Source organism: Hyperolius riggenbachi, chromosome 6, assembly GCF_040937935.1.
Source record: "Hyperolius riggenbachi isolate aHypRig1 chromosome 6, aHypRig1.pri, whole genome shotgun sequence".
NCBI lineage: Eukaryota > Metazoa > Chordata > Amphibia > Anura > Hyperoliidae > Hyperolius > Hyperolius riggenbachi.
Window position 1 is genome coordinate 240,332,100 of NC_090651.1, and position 15,365 is coordinate 240,347,464.

Below are 15,365 nucleotides of genomic sequence, written 5' to 3' on the forward strand. Positions count from 1 at the left end.
TTGTGGTAGGGACATAATCTAAACGGTTTAATTATCGGGACCACTGGGCAAATACAACGTGTTTGTTTTATCCACAGGAGAATGTTTAATTTTAAAACTATAAAGGCTGAACACTGAGAAATAATGATTTTTTTTCTTTTTTTTTCTGTTTTTCTCATTAAAATGCATTTAGAATAAAAAAATTCTTAGCAAAATGTACTATCCACAGAAAGCCTAATTGGTGGCGAAAAAAACGAGGTATAGATCATTTTCTTGTGATAAGTAGTAATAAAGTTATTAGGGAATAAAAGGGAGGAGCGCTGACAACTGAAAATTGCTCTGGTCCGTTAGGATAAAAACCCTTGGGGGTGAACTGGTTAAACCTCCTTTCCCCCCTTTGGAAGTGAAAAATGGCTTTAGGGATGGTCAATTACATGCCAATATAGAACTGCGGCAAATTTTATGCAGCGTGAAGAACAACCTACTGTGGTATTTCATGCCAGCACATAGCCATAGATTTTCCTCATCAGAGGGTCATGTGTTGGAGATGTGGACAGGAAAGTGGGGCAGTGTTGCATATGTGTTGGACCTGTCCCACAATTAAAGGTTCTGGATTTAAGTAATTACTTTTACCAAAAATTTGTTACAGGAAAACTTTGAGCTCACAGCACTATAAGCTACCTATATTTGCTGTGCAGATAAAGACAATTGCATAGGAAAAGCCGTAATTAAAGAAACAGTTAGCATTGTAGGGTTGCATTGTTATGAAATTCCACGGTATGATACCAGTCAAAAAAAACAACAACAAAAAAACATGGTATGACGGTATTATACAATTATTTGGACCTGCCCCCCCAAACCCCAGTAGTAGGTGGCCGCGGCATAGGTAGCCAGGGATAAGTGTAGCCAGTAGTAGGTGTCTGCAGCATAGGTAGGCAGGGATAGGTGTAGCCAGTAATAGGTGGCTGCAGCATAGGTAGCCAGGGATAGGTGTAGCCAGAATTAGGTGGCCACAGCATAGGTAGCCAGGGTAAGGTAAAGCCAGTATTAGGTGGCCGCAGCATAGGTAGCCATGGATAGGTGTAGCCAGAATTAGGTGGCCACAGCATAGGTAGCCAGGGTAAGGTAAAGCCAGTATTAGGTGGCCGCAGCATAGGTAGCCATGGATAGGTGTAGCCAGAATTAGGTGGCCGCAGCATAGGTAGCCACAATTAGGTGGCCGCAGCATAGGTAGCCAGGGACAGGTAAAGCCAGTATTAGGTGGCCACAGCATAGGTAGCCAGGGATAGGTATAGCCAGTATTAGGTGGCCGCAGCATAGGTAGTCAGGGATAGGTAAAGCCAGTATTAGGTGGCCGCAGCATAGGTAGCCAGGGATAGATATAGCCAGTATTAGGTGGCCGCAGCATAGGTAGCCATGGATAGGTGTAGCCAGAATTAGGTGGCCGCAGCATAGGTAGCCAGGGACAGGTAAAGCCAGTATTAGGTGGCCGCAGCATAGGTAGCCAGGGATAGGTATAGCCAGTATTAGGTGGCCGCAGAATAGGTAGCCAGGGTAAGGTAAAGCCAGTATTAGGTGGCCGCAGCATAGGTAGCCAGGGATAGGTGTAGCCAGAATTAGGTGGCCGCAGCATAGGTAGCCAGGGACAGGTAAAGCCAGTATTAGGTGGCCGCAGCATAGGTAGCCAGGGATAGGTATAGCCAGTATTAGGTGGCCGCAGCATAGGTAGCCAGGGATAGATATAGCCAGTATTAGGTGGCCGCAGCATAGGTAGCCATGGATAGGTGTAGCCAGAATTAGGTGGCCGCAGCATAGGTAGCCAGGGACAGGTAAAGCCAGTATTAGGTGGCCGCAGCATAGGTAGCCAGGGATAGGTATAGCCAGTATTAAGTGGTCGCAGAATAGGTAGCCAGGGTAAGGTAAAGCCAGTATTAGGTGGCCGCAGCATAGGTAGTCAGGGATACGTGTAGCCGGGGGGGGGGGGGGGGGAAATAAGTAAACACTCACTTGCCGGGCCCTGAATGCTGTACTGGCGTTATTCTACTTCCTGTTCTTGCATCATCTCCTTGTAATAGCGCTCAGGGGGTGCTGTTTCAAGGAAATGTAACGCAAGAACAGGAAGAACAATGAAGCCAGAACAGCATGCAGGACCCGGCAAGTGGGTATTTACTTATCCCTGCAGCTAAGTCGCCCCACCCCCTAAAAAACGGTAAACCGAGATTGTGCATGGTAGGATTACCATGCACAATGAAACCGCTGTATACCATCATAACGGTAGCCCGCGGCAACCCTAAATCATTGTAGCCAAAAGTATAATTAATAAGTGGAAAAATCTGAATCCTCCGGTTTTGAAATCATTTTTTAGTAGAATGGACTTGTTATGCGAAAGTGGAATGTATGAAAATGTTGAAATAAATGTGTTCACTGACCAGAGTAATGCCCAGTGTGGATACCCTAATTCTATCTATCGTTACCATTCTTTACTGTTTTACCTTGACAAAGGGGACCATACGGGGCCCCGAATCAAGTCGTCGGTATATGGAGTGGAATTGTGTCACATTGTTTGAATAAACCTGGACTTTGGTTCATTTGAGTGTGCGGACCTTCCCAATTTGTTTGCAGTATTCATTGGTCCAGCACCCCCACAGTGGTGTGAGATTCTCTTTTTTTTATTTTCTAATTCTATCTATAACATTTGGAAGCAGCTCACAAAAGACTGGCAGATGAGACATAAGTTGGATAGTATTGATAAGAAAACGGAATGGCTCTATCAGAGTGGGAGTAGGTTGCTGTGGGGATGTGCTTGAGGAGAGTTTGTGAGGTGACTGAGGGAAAGTTGTGGTTGGGCTGTAGTCAGTGAGATGTTGGTTAGATGGAGGTTGACTGGTTATGTTAATAGATAATATTGCAAAATAAATGTTCTAGATCTCTATGAGGAAGTGTGATTATTAAAGAGATTATCCAACAAACTAAATAGATTAAAAGATACCAGATGTCCAAAAAAACCTAATATGCAGTGGGTAGGGTAGTACAAGCTAATACTTACCACTCAGCCACTGTTCTGCTGTAATCCTTCCCGGTCTTCTTCACAAGTCAGACGACTCTCCAGACTTGTCTTCGCGACATACTGCGCCGCACATGCGCAGCATGTCCTTTCTGCTACCCTGTAGCCACGCTTGACAACGTAGCAAGCTGCTACGTCATTATACGTGGTCACGGGGAAGCAGAAAGGATATACACTACATGCACAACGCAGTATGTCCAGAAGACAAGTCAGGAGAGTCGTCTGCGGAGAAGACCGAGAAGGATTACAGGAGTATGGCGGCTGACTGAACGGAAGCTCCTACTACCCTACCCACTGTATATTAGGTATTTTGGACATCTGGTATCCTTTAACCACTTAAGCCAATCTGGACGGATATATTTGTCCAAAAATCGCAGCTCAAAGGCAATCTGGATGAATATATTCGCCCAGAAGTGTTGCTGCCCTTGTGCACACATATATGCGTGCAGGCGGCTCCTTCCCTGCCGCTATTACAGGGGATCAATTGCTGAGGAGGAACCAGTGTTCCCCAGAGGCAAACTACTCCCTGCAAATGAATCAAATGCCTCCAATCAGGAGGTATTTGATTCATGAAGATGAAATGTAAAACAAAAGATCTCCCACTCCCTGGTATCTCCCAGGAGAGTGCTTAGCGCCACCTACTTGGCCAAATAGTAAAATTAAAGTACAAATGGAAAAAAAACAAACAAAAAACACATTACCCCCTAAATAAAAACGGATCGACTCCCCACCCTGCCCATTAACTAAAAAAAATAAAAACATGTTAAAAAAAAAAAAATTGTTTAAAAAAAAAAATACATAAATAGTTACCTTCGGGACTAAACTTTTTAAATATGTATGTTGTGAAGGTATATTACTATACACCTTATTACCTTGAGCCTATATGTGCTTGTAATTCGTGATGGACGTAAAACTGAAAAAATGCACCTTTATTTCTAAATAAAATATTTGCGCCATACATAGTACTAGGGAAATATATTAAACGTTGCAATAACCGGGACAAATGGGCAAATAAAATGTGTGGATTTTATCCACAGTAGAACGTTTTATTTTAAAACTATACTGGCTGAAAACTGAGAAATAAAGATTTTTTTCCATTTTTTTCTTATTATTCCTGTTAAAATGCATTTCGAATAAAATAATTCTTAGCAAAATGTACCACCCAAAGAAAGCCTATATGGTGGCCAAAAAAACAAGGTAGAGATCATTTATGTGTGATGAGTAGTGATAAAGTTATTGGCAGATGAATGGGAGGAGCGCTGACAGGGGAAAATTGCCTTCGTCCTGAAGGTAAAAACACCTGCGGGCTGAAGTTGTTAAAGCGGATCCGAGATGAAAAACTAACTATAACAAGTAACTTGTCTATATATCTCATCTAAAGTTTAGATGGTTTACACAGCAAATCTATCTGCAAATAGTTTTAATAGAATATGATTATTTATTCCTGTGATACAATGACAGCAGCCATGTTGTTTGTAAACATTACACAGAGGCAGGCTTATCTGTATCTTGAGCCATCAGCCTAATCCCCTCTCCTCCTCCCTCCTCCCCTCTGCCTCTGAAATCAATGGCTAGTAACACCTCCCCCTCCTTCTGCCCAGAATGAGCTCCCATGAGCCCTTGCGACTGCCAAGGCTCTCTGAAAACCTGTGGGCGTGGCTTTTTTAGTTTATAGGAAGAGTATTAAAACAAAAACAAAAAAAGTATTTGGCTTGAGGGATGCCCTATAAACAATAGGAAAGGAACACATTTATGCAATGTGTAAAAGTTCACCTCGGATCCACTTTAAGTAATATGGATTTGTTATTTGATAAAAGTCGAAAAAACCTAAGGTGCTTCATGTGGTAATGATATACCTGAGTGAACAGATCAAGTGAAAGAGACAGATCCAAGAAAAGGCCAAATGGCTCCATAGCTCTTTTTTTCAAGATCTTTTCTCAAGTTGCACAGAATACAGGAGTTCACCTTTTTTGTAATCTTTTATAGGTTACTCAAAAACAACTATTCAAAGTGTCATCTAAATTAGAACTTTTAAAACCTGTGTGAGCAGTTCACCGAGATCACTGAAGTCAAAGAGCATTTTCATTTTTATTCTAATACAGTTCAAACATCAAATTGGACATGAACAATAGTTGCAATTCATGGGTTTGAGTTCCTTCCAGATTTATAAAACCCAAAAGTTTTAATATCCCTCAAATCCAGTCAGTAGCCAGATGTCCAACTCATACTATTTTGCATGTGTCTGAGGGTTTTTCGGGACCAGTTGCAGGTGAATGAGGAGGCGACTGAGGACGACGAGGGAACGATCAGGCTGGATGGGGCTGGAGGATGCCCCAAGTATGTATCATTTTTTTACTTCATCCCACCTCAGGTACACTTTAAAGACAAAGGAATAGCTGGATTGTTGTGTAATAAATTGCAGGACAATAAAATGGCCAACATACAAGAACTAGGGGACACCTTACTTAAACCATGCTGGATATCTCCTTAAAGATAGTTTCTGCTTTAACTGGTATGAAATAAAAAATAACACCAGATACAGTATATGCATCCCACTAAATAACAACAATTCCATACTATGCACATTGTGTTGCAATACCATTGCCGTTAAATTGCAGTGTGCGCTAGACATGCAGTGTGTGAATACAGTGTAGCATACGATACAATGGAAGTATGCTTCACTGCCACTGTAAACATGCATGTTGTTACTTAAATGTACCTGACGGGATCAGCTTCACTGCATGTGAGCGTATCATAGGAATCTCATTGTCTCGGGCTGTGATGCGATTATATGGTTTGTTGCAGATTCAATGTGAAAGGACCCTTAAAAAAAAATCCTACTGAAACTCCGTAAAAATACATGCAGAAATGGAGCAATTTATTAATATTGAGAACGAATTATCGACTAAAGATCAGCATGCACCACTCAGATCAGAAGAATAGCAATCATAAGGACTTAAGGTATGGAAGTTGAATACTATAATGAAGTCACAGTAACTGCAAATGTAGGCCATGCCACCTGCATCGTTTCCAAGGTTCAGGTTTGACTACAAAATACCTTTAAGTCTGGTCTGCATGGTTTCTCAGCTTGATTATTGCATCTTCTGTCACTTTGGAGGTTAAATAAATCCTCTTCTGTGCCTTTCTCAAAACGAAATGACTTTTCAGACCTTGTTAGAGTCTCATTAGCACGGTGATGAAAGACCACAGGTAGAGTAATTCTCCTCATTAGCCACAGCTCAGTAGCCCTGTGGTTTTGTCTACAGATTGCTCTGCTGGGGTACAGCACACAAGACAACCCAGAGGATCATACTCTCCAAGCATCAGTGTAGTCAAATGCCCAAAAATGTACACACAGCATCCTAAATAAAGGGGTGAAGATCCATCTGTATTTTTATTAGTGAATCCCAATATTCTGTGAAGGTGGCCACACTCTATCCACTGATTATCCGATAATCTCAGCTAACAGCAATCCTTTGCCCAAATTCAGTAAATACTGTGCCATTTTCAGGGTTAACTAGATTGGGACTGCAACTGAAAGCAAAAAGTTCTCAATCACAATAGCAGAATGCCAAGTGGGGATTTGAAAATTCCTGCCTTCTATACTTTGATTGGAGAGCATAGAACAGACTGATACACAGGTCTGGTCTGCATTGTGACATAATGAGATAAACATGGGTAGATATATAATACTAAAGGCCCGTACACACAGCTGATTGATGTCGTCCAATGGGGATCAAGACTCTATCCCTTGGGCGAGATCGCTGGGCAGAGGCTGCACAGCTGATGACGCGTTCTGTTGCTATGCAGGGAGCCGAGGGCTGATACATCATGTGATGGGCGGGGCGAGCGACACCAACAAAAAGGTATCAGCCATCGCCAGAGCAAGCTGACCTGCTTGGCAGACCGGCAATTGGGGGGGGGGGGGGGTTATGGCAGCTGAATAAAGTAGATTGTACATCACACCAGGGCTGTGGAGTCGGAGATGGAGTCGGAGGTTTCATAAACGGAGGAGTCGGAATCGGGAGTTGGATAATTTTTGTACTAAATCTACAGCCCTGGTAAGTAGTAGACTAAGGAGTTAGAGAGATTCGGGGTACCTGGAGTCGGAGGTTTCATAAACTGAGGAGTCAGAGCTGGATGATTTTTGTACCGACTCCACAGCCCTGCATCACACTGACATGACTACTAAGTACACATCTGAGTTAAAATTCAAATAACTAAAAGTTAAAAGAGGAATACGAAACTGCAGGGAGGTTCTCTTAAGCTATTGTAACACATAACTATCTCATACATCTATTTGCTCTAAAGAAGAACTACAGTAGAGTAATGTAAAGAAAGCAGCATGGCTATTTGAGTGCAGTCCTTCTCAGTGTATAATCACCATACAGCCAATCACCATGCTACTCCCATCCTTGCATGTCATGCGACATCCACAGTTGCTTAGTGATATGCTGCATGGCACTACACTAAAGAGGAATATTGAAAATCTGTCCCGTGGCCAAAAGTAAGTCATGTATAACACTCCTCTGCATCTTAAGTACAGGAGCAGGGCCCCCTAGTCCCCTGCACTATTGTTCCACATCTGCTTTACTGTTATAAAAAAGACTTTAAAGGAAATCAGAGACCTCCGTATAGAACTATTCAATCCTTCCCCGGGCTTCCGCCAGACCCATAAACACGTCTGAGTCTCTTGCCGTCCTCCCGCGGTCTGCTGTTCAGCCGCAATCAGTCCCAGTAACTGGCTCAGTTGGGGTCTTCTGAGTATGCGCGAACTCATGACTGACGCGACTGAGCCAGTTACCGGGGCTGATTGCGGCTTAACAGAGGCAAGCGGGAGGACGGCGAGGGACTCAGATTGATCCTTATGGGGCTGGAGGAACCCCCAGGTAAGCATCAAATCTTTGTATACAGAGTTCTCTGGTACACTTTAACATCACAAAAACCAAGTCTCTTTAAGGTGGCCACACAACATTTTTTTAATATCTTTATTTATACCATTACATTTTTTTTTTACAAAATCAGTCCTTAAAGGAATACTTGAGGGAAAAAAAAAAAATGACATTTACTCACCCGGGGCATCCCTCAGCCCCCTGAAGCTGGATGGTGCCCTCGCAGCCCCGCTCCGATCGTCCTGTCCCCGCCGGCGGCTACTTCCGGGTTCATCGACAGCCGCCGACAGGCTGGGAACACGGCTGATTTTCCGCGTTCCCACTCGCTATATGCCCCTAGTGGAGAGCCCACGCAGCACAGATCAGGCAAATCACCCCTGGTCGGCAAGTGGTTAAGAATCTTATATACCCTTGACAACATCCCCTTATTTTCTCCCACAACATACAATTTTGTATATATCTTTCCAATTCTAAATTGCAATCCATTTTTCTGATGGATTGTAACATTTCAAAAATCTAACCAGTGTACCACACATGTTAAATTTTTCCCCCAATTATGAAAGAAATGATTGAAAATGCACAAAAAAATTGCTTGGTTCTGTACATCGAGAAATTGTCAATTGACCCTACACCATTCCAATCTCATATAAATTGATCAGAAAACTGCAACAATCCCGATCCTCTTTTGTTGAATAAAAATGGGAAATTCGATCAGATTTCATCAAACTAATGAAAAAGAAGCTTTCAATTTTTCTGCACAACCGATCATTTTTACTGAACTGCCAAAAAAAATTGTATAGTGTGTGGCCACCTTTATATGGTGACAAATAAAATCTAACATCCCTGACCTGACCGTGAAATGGAGCATGGGCTTCCTACCATCTATGTTCAGCTCCCCAGCTGGGCACTGGTGCTGGTAGGAGGTAAAGTTTACACATACATGTTCCATCCTTGCTTGCCATAAACCTTTTTGTATTCGGACTGTGACCTTCACATAGCCTATCCCAATGACTGCTCATGCACAGATGCAGAAGGTGGGGTGGAAATAAACCAGCAGCCCAGCAATCATGGCCATCGCTCTGACAAGAAGCACAAAATTATGTCAAGATGTGTCAGGAATGAAAGTGCTATTACTGGTACCTCAGGGAGGGTACAGTGAAGCAGACAAACAATGAAAAGTATGCTTCGCTTTTACTGTTAAAGGGAACCTAAACTGGGAAGGATATGGATTTTTCCTTTTAAAATAATACCAGTTGCCTGGCAATCCTGCTGATCCTGTCACTCTAATACTTTTAGCCATAGCCCCTCAACACGCATGCAGATCAGGTGCTCTGACTGAAGTCAGACTGGTTTAGCTGCATGCTTGTTACAGGTGTATGATTCATCCACTACTGCAGACACAGAGATCAGCAGGACTGGCAGGCAACTGGTATTTTTTAAAAAGAAACATCCATATACCTCTCAGTTTAGGTTCCCTTTAACATGCAGGTTTACTGGTATGATGCCCCAATCCGTTATACCCTCACACACCCGGCCTGCGAATGTTGCATAGGTGGTGCATTGCAGAGTGGTAAGCCCCGTTACAAAGCTGTCATTACACCGCAATGCACCACTGTCAACATGGTCTCAGGGTTGACAGCTCAGAGTCTTCTGAAAACCCTAATCTCCTTGCAACATTGTACTAAATGTAGAGCAATGATGATTTATTGCAGGACTATATACCCCAGTATGCAGCTTAGCCTGCTGTGTGTGTGTGTGTGTGGGGGGGGGGGGGGGGTGGGGGGGGGGCGGGGACAGAAAACCTCTAACCTTTGACCTTCGACATGCTGAATAACCTTATGTGACAGGCTTGAAACACAAAGTGCCAAGTCAGTGCCAGAAACACAAAGGGGACATGTGTGCGCTGGCAAGACAAGAACCAATTTCCTCCCCTTTGCTTCAATGAAAAGAATTTCTACTTCGATCGCTGGCATTTTGCTTCGTCAAGCCATTTCTTTTTCAAGCTTGCGTGTTGAAGCCGGGGGAGGGGGGGGAGTGATGCTTTTATGCTGCATCTGACATCTGTGCATGCATTAGGAAACAGACAATTACTGGCTCATCAAATCGAAGTTTACGTCCTCGTAGCTTCAGAAGGTTCTCCATTAACGGAATGAGCTGCAGGAGAACTGCGGGGAATTAAAGTCACTTTTCAAATTCAAAGTCCGGACTTGATTCGTGACTGAGATCTATAGTGTTTTGTTGTAATTCAGAAGTGACAGGTGATAAGGATCAAAGCAAGCAGCAAAGTCCCTGCCACAGCAAAACTGGTCCCCTGAGCTTTATTAGTTACTGTTCATTAGGCCCAGCTACTTCTGCAGAGAATCCATTACATATGGCTGGCAGTTCCTGTAATGCTTTGATAAAAAGCAGAGAACTAAATTAAAAGTGCAACTGGAGTCAAAATGCTTTTTAGCTTGTGGCTCGAGTTTCAAAGGGTTAGACTCCCTTGTCAGGTCCTTACTGCCATCTGCGTATACGTTGGAAAGATTTGCTCTTACTTATTATGGAACAGAAAGGCAGAAGATATCTCCACAACCTGGAGTCCATTCTACAGGCAAAAATATTTTACCTCCTATTCTCTTCTCCATTTTGTCAGTAATCAAAGTGTTAGGATTTTAATACCTTTAATTATGTGACACATACTGTGGTTTATTCACATGGTAATGTGATTCACCATGTACTGTACAGCCAAGCTCCAAGCCCTAGGGTACACATCCCATCAAATGCATATCCTAGAGTAGACTGCTGGGGGAGGGAGAGGTTTGATGGGAGGGACCATAACAGCAATCCTGCCTCTTCCTGTTTGAAAGTTTCAATTTAGCCAAAAGTCATTTTCCAAGAAGTGATAACACACAGAAGTATGTGGATGCAGCATGAAGATACCTTGGTGCTTACCTTAGGTTACTTTGCCTCAGGTCAGGTATCCTATAAGAAAAGCAGTGGGGACAGAATCTAGACTGTAGCCTGATATACGATAGCAACTTAAATACAGGTACTTGACACCTTTTCAAAATTAATGTTAAATGACTGTATGGGGTGTGGGGAAAGAGGGCAGTAAAACATTTAGCCCGGTGATTTTTTCCTCCCCTTCTGTTGTAATAGGAAATACTAGAACATCTCCACAATAAAAACTTCTGCACCTGGATTGATCCCCATAATGCTACAGGGAAGGAGTACATCTTGGATAACTTGAATGTTAGAAATTGTTGGAAAATCCAGAAATTAAAAAAGGAGGAACAACCAGCAGTCATAATACAAAATAAAAAAGGTTGCAATTTTAATTTACTAAAGTATTTCCTACTACGGGACCATTTTACTCCGAATATGTTTAATAGCTTTGTATTACAATTTAAATATAAGATGTGTCAAAGGGTGTTTTAATCTGCTATCCTACATACAGCTTTACAGGAGATCCTGCTGTGAGGAAAACGTGTTGACTGCTGTACCTCTGAGGACAGTCACATTATTAGGAAGGGTGTGGAAACCTCAGGAAACACAACGGGATCCATTACTCATTTTCAGAAATGACATGGCAGACAGATTAGGAGAATGTACAAATTCCATGCATTGGCCTGCCTGGTCACCACTATTGTCAGGCTTACTGTGCGCAACTTTCCCCTCATCTGGTACCCTCTCCATGCTCTGGTGACTGAAAGATTCACACTGTTTTATAGGTTTTTAAAATTATATATTCAAATAGCTATGCTGCAGTAGAAAGAGCAACGGGAAGGTTAAGGTGATGAGAGTATGGTATTGCTAATGTTTTGCAGGTACACATAACCCCAAGCTGACACCATTTCTGCCCACTACATCATACCTCCCAACATTTTGAGATGAGAAAGAGGGGCACTTAGGCCACGCCCCTGCCACACCCCTGATCATGCTCCTGTCACAACCCTAGTCACGCATACCATAAAGATTTCATAAGCAAAATATGTTGTTTTATAATTCAAACCACACTGGTCCTTTCCATCCTGTTCATTTTCCATCATATTAACATTTTAAAATGAGTAATATATCAATTTAAAGGATGGGAATAAAAAACTTAGAGTCAAACACATTTTTTTGTAAATATATATATTTACATAGAAAGAGGGACACAGTCCTGAAAGAGGGACAAATGAGGAGGAAAGAGGGGCAGGGCTCCCAAAGTCACAATCTGGTCAGGACAGATCATTGTCAGGGAGCTATATATGGCTCATGATACAGCTGGGATAGGCAAGGAAACAAGGCTGTTAATAACCCTTTACCTCCATTTGCACTTGCTTTGCACTCTTGAGTAAGCTTTAATTTTCTATGCATGAAACTAACAGATTAGGAGCTTGTAAATACAATATTGTCAGTCCAGAAACAGAGTTTAGAACTGTTTAACTGGCAAGCATTATAAAAACACATTACACACTCAAAGGGTTCCATGACAAGTCCTGAATGTGGCACAATTTCACCCAAATTAGGAAAAGCCCATCGGACCAGATTCAGGTAGCAATTAAACCAGGATACATAAGACAGCTGCTCCACAATAAACTCAAATTGAACGTCATAGGCACCATGTTTACCAGCAGTCACTAGCTGCAGAGAAAATCCACCTGCAAAAACACCCCAAGCTTAACTCAGCAGCACCATCAAGTGCTGGATATACAAACCTAAAGCAGCATCAAATCTACTACAAACAGTACTCCTGGAAGCAGACTTATCACAACTGTAAACTGTGTCAGCTGGCTGCCTCGGAAGAGCAGCTAATTTGTTAACACAGGACGTTAACCCCCTGTCTGCTTCCAGGAGTAAGATTTGTATCAGCTGTAACAAAGAAATGTTTTTCTTTAAAGATGATTCTGCTATTGCTTATGGTTTAGTGCAGAGAGGAAGTTTCGGAGTTCAGTTCCACTTTAAAAGAGGATCCTGCATACTCCACAGATAAACAGTTTGCATTTTTTGGGGGTGTTTAAATCTAATAACCCTGTCACCAAAGGTTTGTCTGTTCTTCAGAGCAGAATGCCAGACTCTTTACTGCACTCTACAGTGGCCTGCTGTCTAGAGCACGTCCCACTCATTGGGCTACTCCCCCAGAAGTCAATACAGGAGGAAGGGTTAAGCTGGCCATACACTGGCCCGATTTGCCGCCGTTTCGACAGCAGATTCGATCACTGGGATCGAATCTGCTGCCAATCGTTCGCGCTACACGCGAATTTCGATCCATTTCGTCCGATCCCGTCGATCGCTCCGTGCGGAAAATTACCGTCGATCGCCCGCGGGTAGGGAGCGCGTCGCTAGCGGCGTTCGAGTGCCCGACGACCGACGCAAAAAAGCGGCAATACATTACCTGCTCCGCCGGTGTGACTACCCTGGTCACCGCTGCTCCGTCTCCGCGCTGGTCTCCGGCAAGCTTCAGTTCCTCCTGCCCGGCAGGAAGTTTAAACAGTAGAGGGCGCTCTACTGTTTAAACTTCCTGCCGGGCAGGAAGAAGTAAAGCATGCTGGACCTGGAGACCAGAGCGGAGACGGAGCAGCGGTGACCGGGGGCAGTCGCACCAGAGGAGCAGGTAATGTATGCGGGCGGGGGGAGCGGCGGCAGCACCACCACAACAGATTGTGAACGGTTTCAGGCTGAAATTGGTTCACAATCTGTTTGCAGTAAAGGTAGCCATACGATCCCTCTCTGATCAGATTCGATCCCTCTCTGATCAGGATCTATCTGTTGGTCGAATCTGATGGCAAATCGACCAGTGTATGGCTACCTTTATGTTACCAAACAATGCAGGCACTGATAAGACACCGCACTTAAGGTGGCCATACACTGGTCAATTTGCCATCAGATTCGACCAACAGATAGATCCCTCTCTGGTCGAATCTGATCAGAGAGGGATCATATGGCTGCCTTTACTGCAAACAGATTGTGAACTGATTTCAGCCTGTAACCGTTCACAATCTGTGGTGGTGCTGCCGCCGCTCCCCCTGTCCACATACATTACCTGCTCCGGCCGGCGCAACTCCAGTCCCCAGGTCTCCGCTGTCTTCTCCGCTCTGGTCTGGTCTCCGGGTCCGGCATGCTTCACTTCTTCCTGCCCGTCAGGAAGTTTAAACAGTAGAGCGCCCTCTACTGTTTAAACTTCCTGCCGGGCTAGAAGAAGTGAAGCATGCCGGACCCGGAGACCAGACCAGAGACGGAGCAGCGGTGACCGGGGTGAGTCGCGCTGGCGGAGCAGGTAATGTATTGCCACTCTATTGCGTCAGTCGTCGGGCACTCGAACGTCGCTACCCGCGGGCGATCGACGGTAATTTCCCGCACGGAGCGATCGACGGGATCGATCTATTTCGGGACGAAATAGATCGAAATTTAGCGTGAACGATGTGACAGCAGATTCGATCCCAGTGATCGAATCTGCTGTCGATCGGCGGGGAATCGGCCTAGTGTATGGCCAGCTTTAGCCTCGAAGCTATAAATGTAAAAATGGCAATTTCAAGATTTTTTGTTAATCTGCTTTGTGAACGTTAGGTGAAAAGGAAAAAGGAAACTTAAAGGGATAAAAAAAAGATTTATACTCCCACACCGCCGTCCTCCGCTGTCTGCAGCTTCAGGAACCGGGTCTCGTGCGTAGACTGGAGCCAACTGACGGCAGTGACGGGACCAGATTCCCGATGCTGCAGACAGCGGAGGACGGCGGCGTGGGAGCTATCCGAGCGGATGGAGCTGGAGGAAGCCCCAGGTATGTGCAAATCCTTTTTAATCGTTCAGCTCTCGTACACTTTAAAATTATGGATGGTGGCTTTAAAAACCTGAAATTAACAAACAAAAACCAACTACACAAAAGTGTACATGCTAATGTGTGCAAACCAGGTGGGTACACGCACTGGTCAAAAAACTAGAAACAAAAAACAAAGTCACTACCAGTGTATGCTGTTCAACCACCTGATATTTATTAAGGATCAAAAATTCTTTCACCTTGGTTAATCATAATAAGGTCTATAAGGAAGTATTACATATTGCACACAATTGTAATGCACAATTCTCATTATGCGGGGTGTTCCCCAAATATGTCTCAACAGAAAGTCTCAGACGACCGTACACAGACCAGATTGTAACAAAATTAACCACATCACTCCCACACATGGGGAGAGGCGGACACGGACACCTACAATGCCAAGAGATTAAAGCATCTAATATGCCAATTGCCTGTCCAAATTGTCCGCATCACCCCATGTGCCGACAGTACGGTGGTCAACAGCAGTACGTCCTGAGGAAGTCCCTGGGCGGGGCGAAACGCGTCGACGTAGGCCTGCGTCACGCGCTGAGATGTGCCTCTCCGCCCCCCTCTGCCCTCCCGCCGGATCGGAGCACGGTGCCCGAAGCTATGGCGCATACCTCCAAAGATTGGACTCCCGCTTGGATGTGAT

The 15,365-nt window shown here is 44.0% G+C and overlaps 1 protein-coding gene across 2 annotated transcripts in view; it reads right to left on the reverse strand.

The window, feature by feature from the left end:
- The window catches only part of LOC137521401 (ATPase family AAA domain-containing protein 3-A), a 128,084-nt gene that overhangs the window by 70,345 nt on the left and 42,374 nt on the right, over positions 1–15,365 (reverse strand). The window lies entirely within an intron of this gene.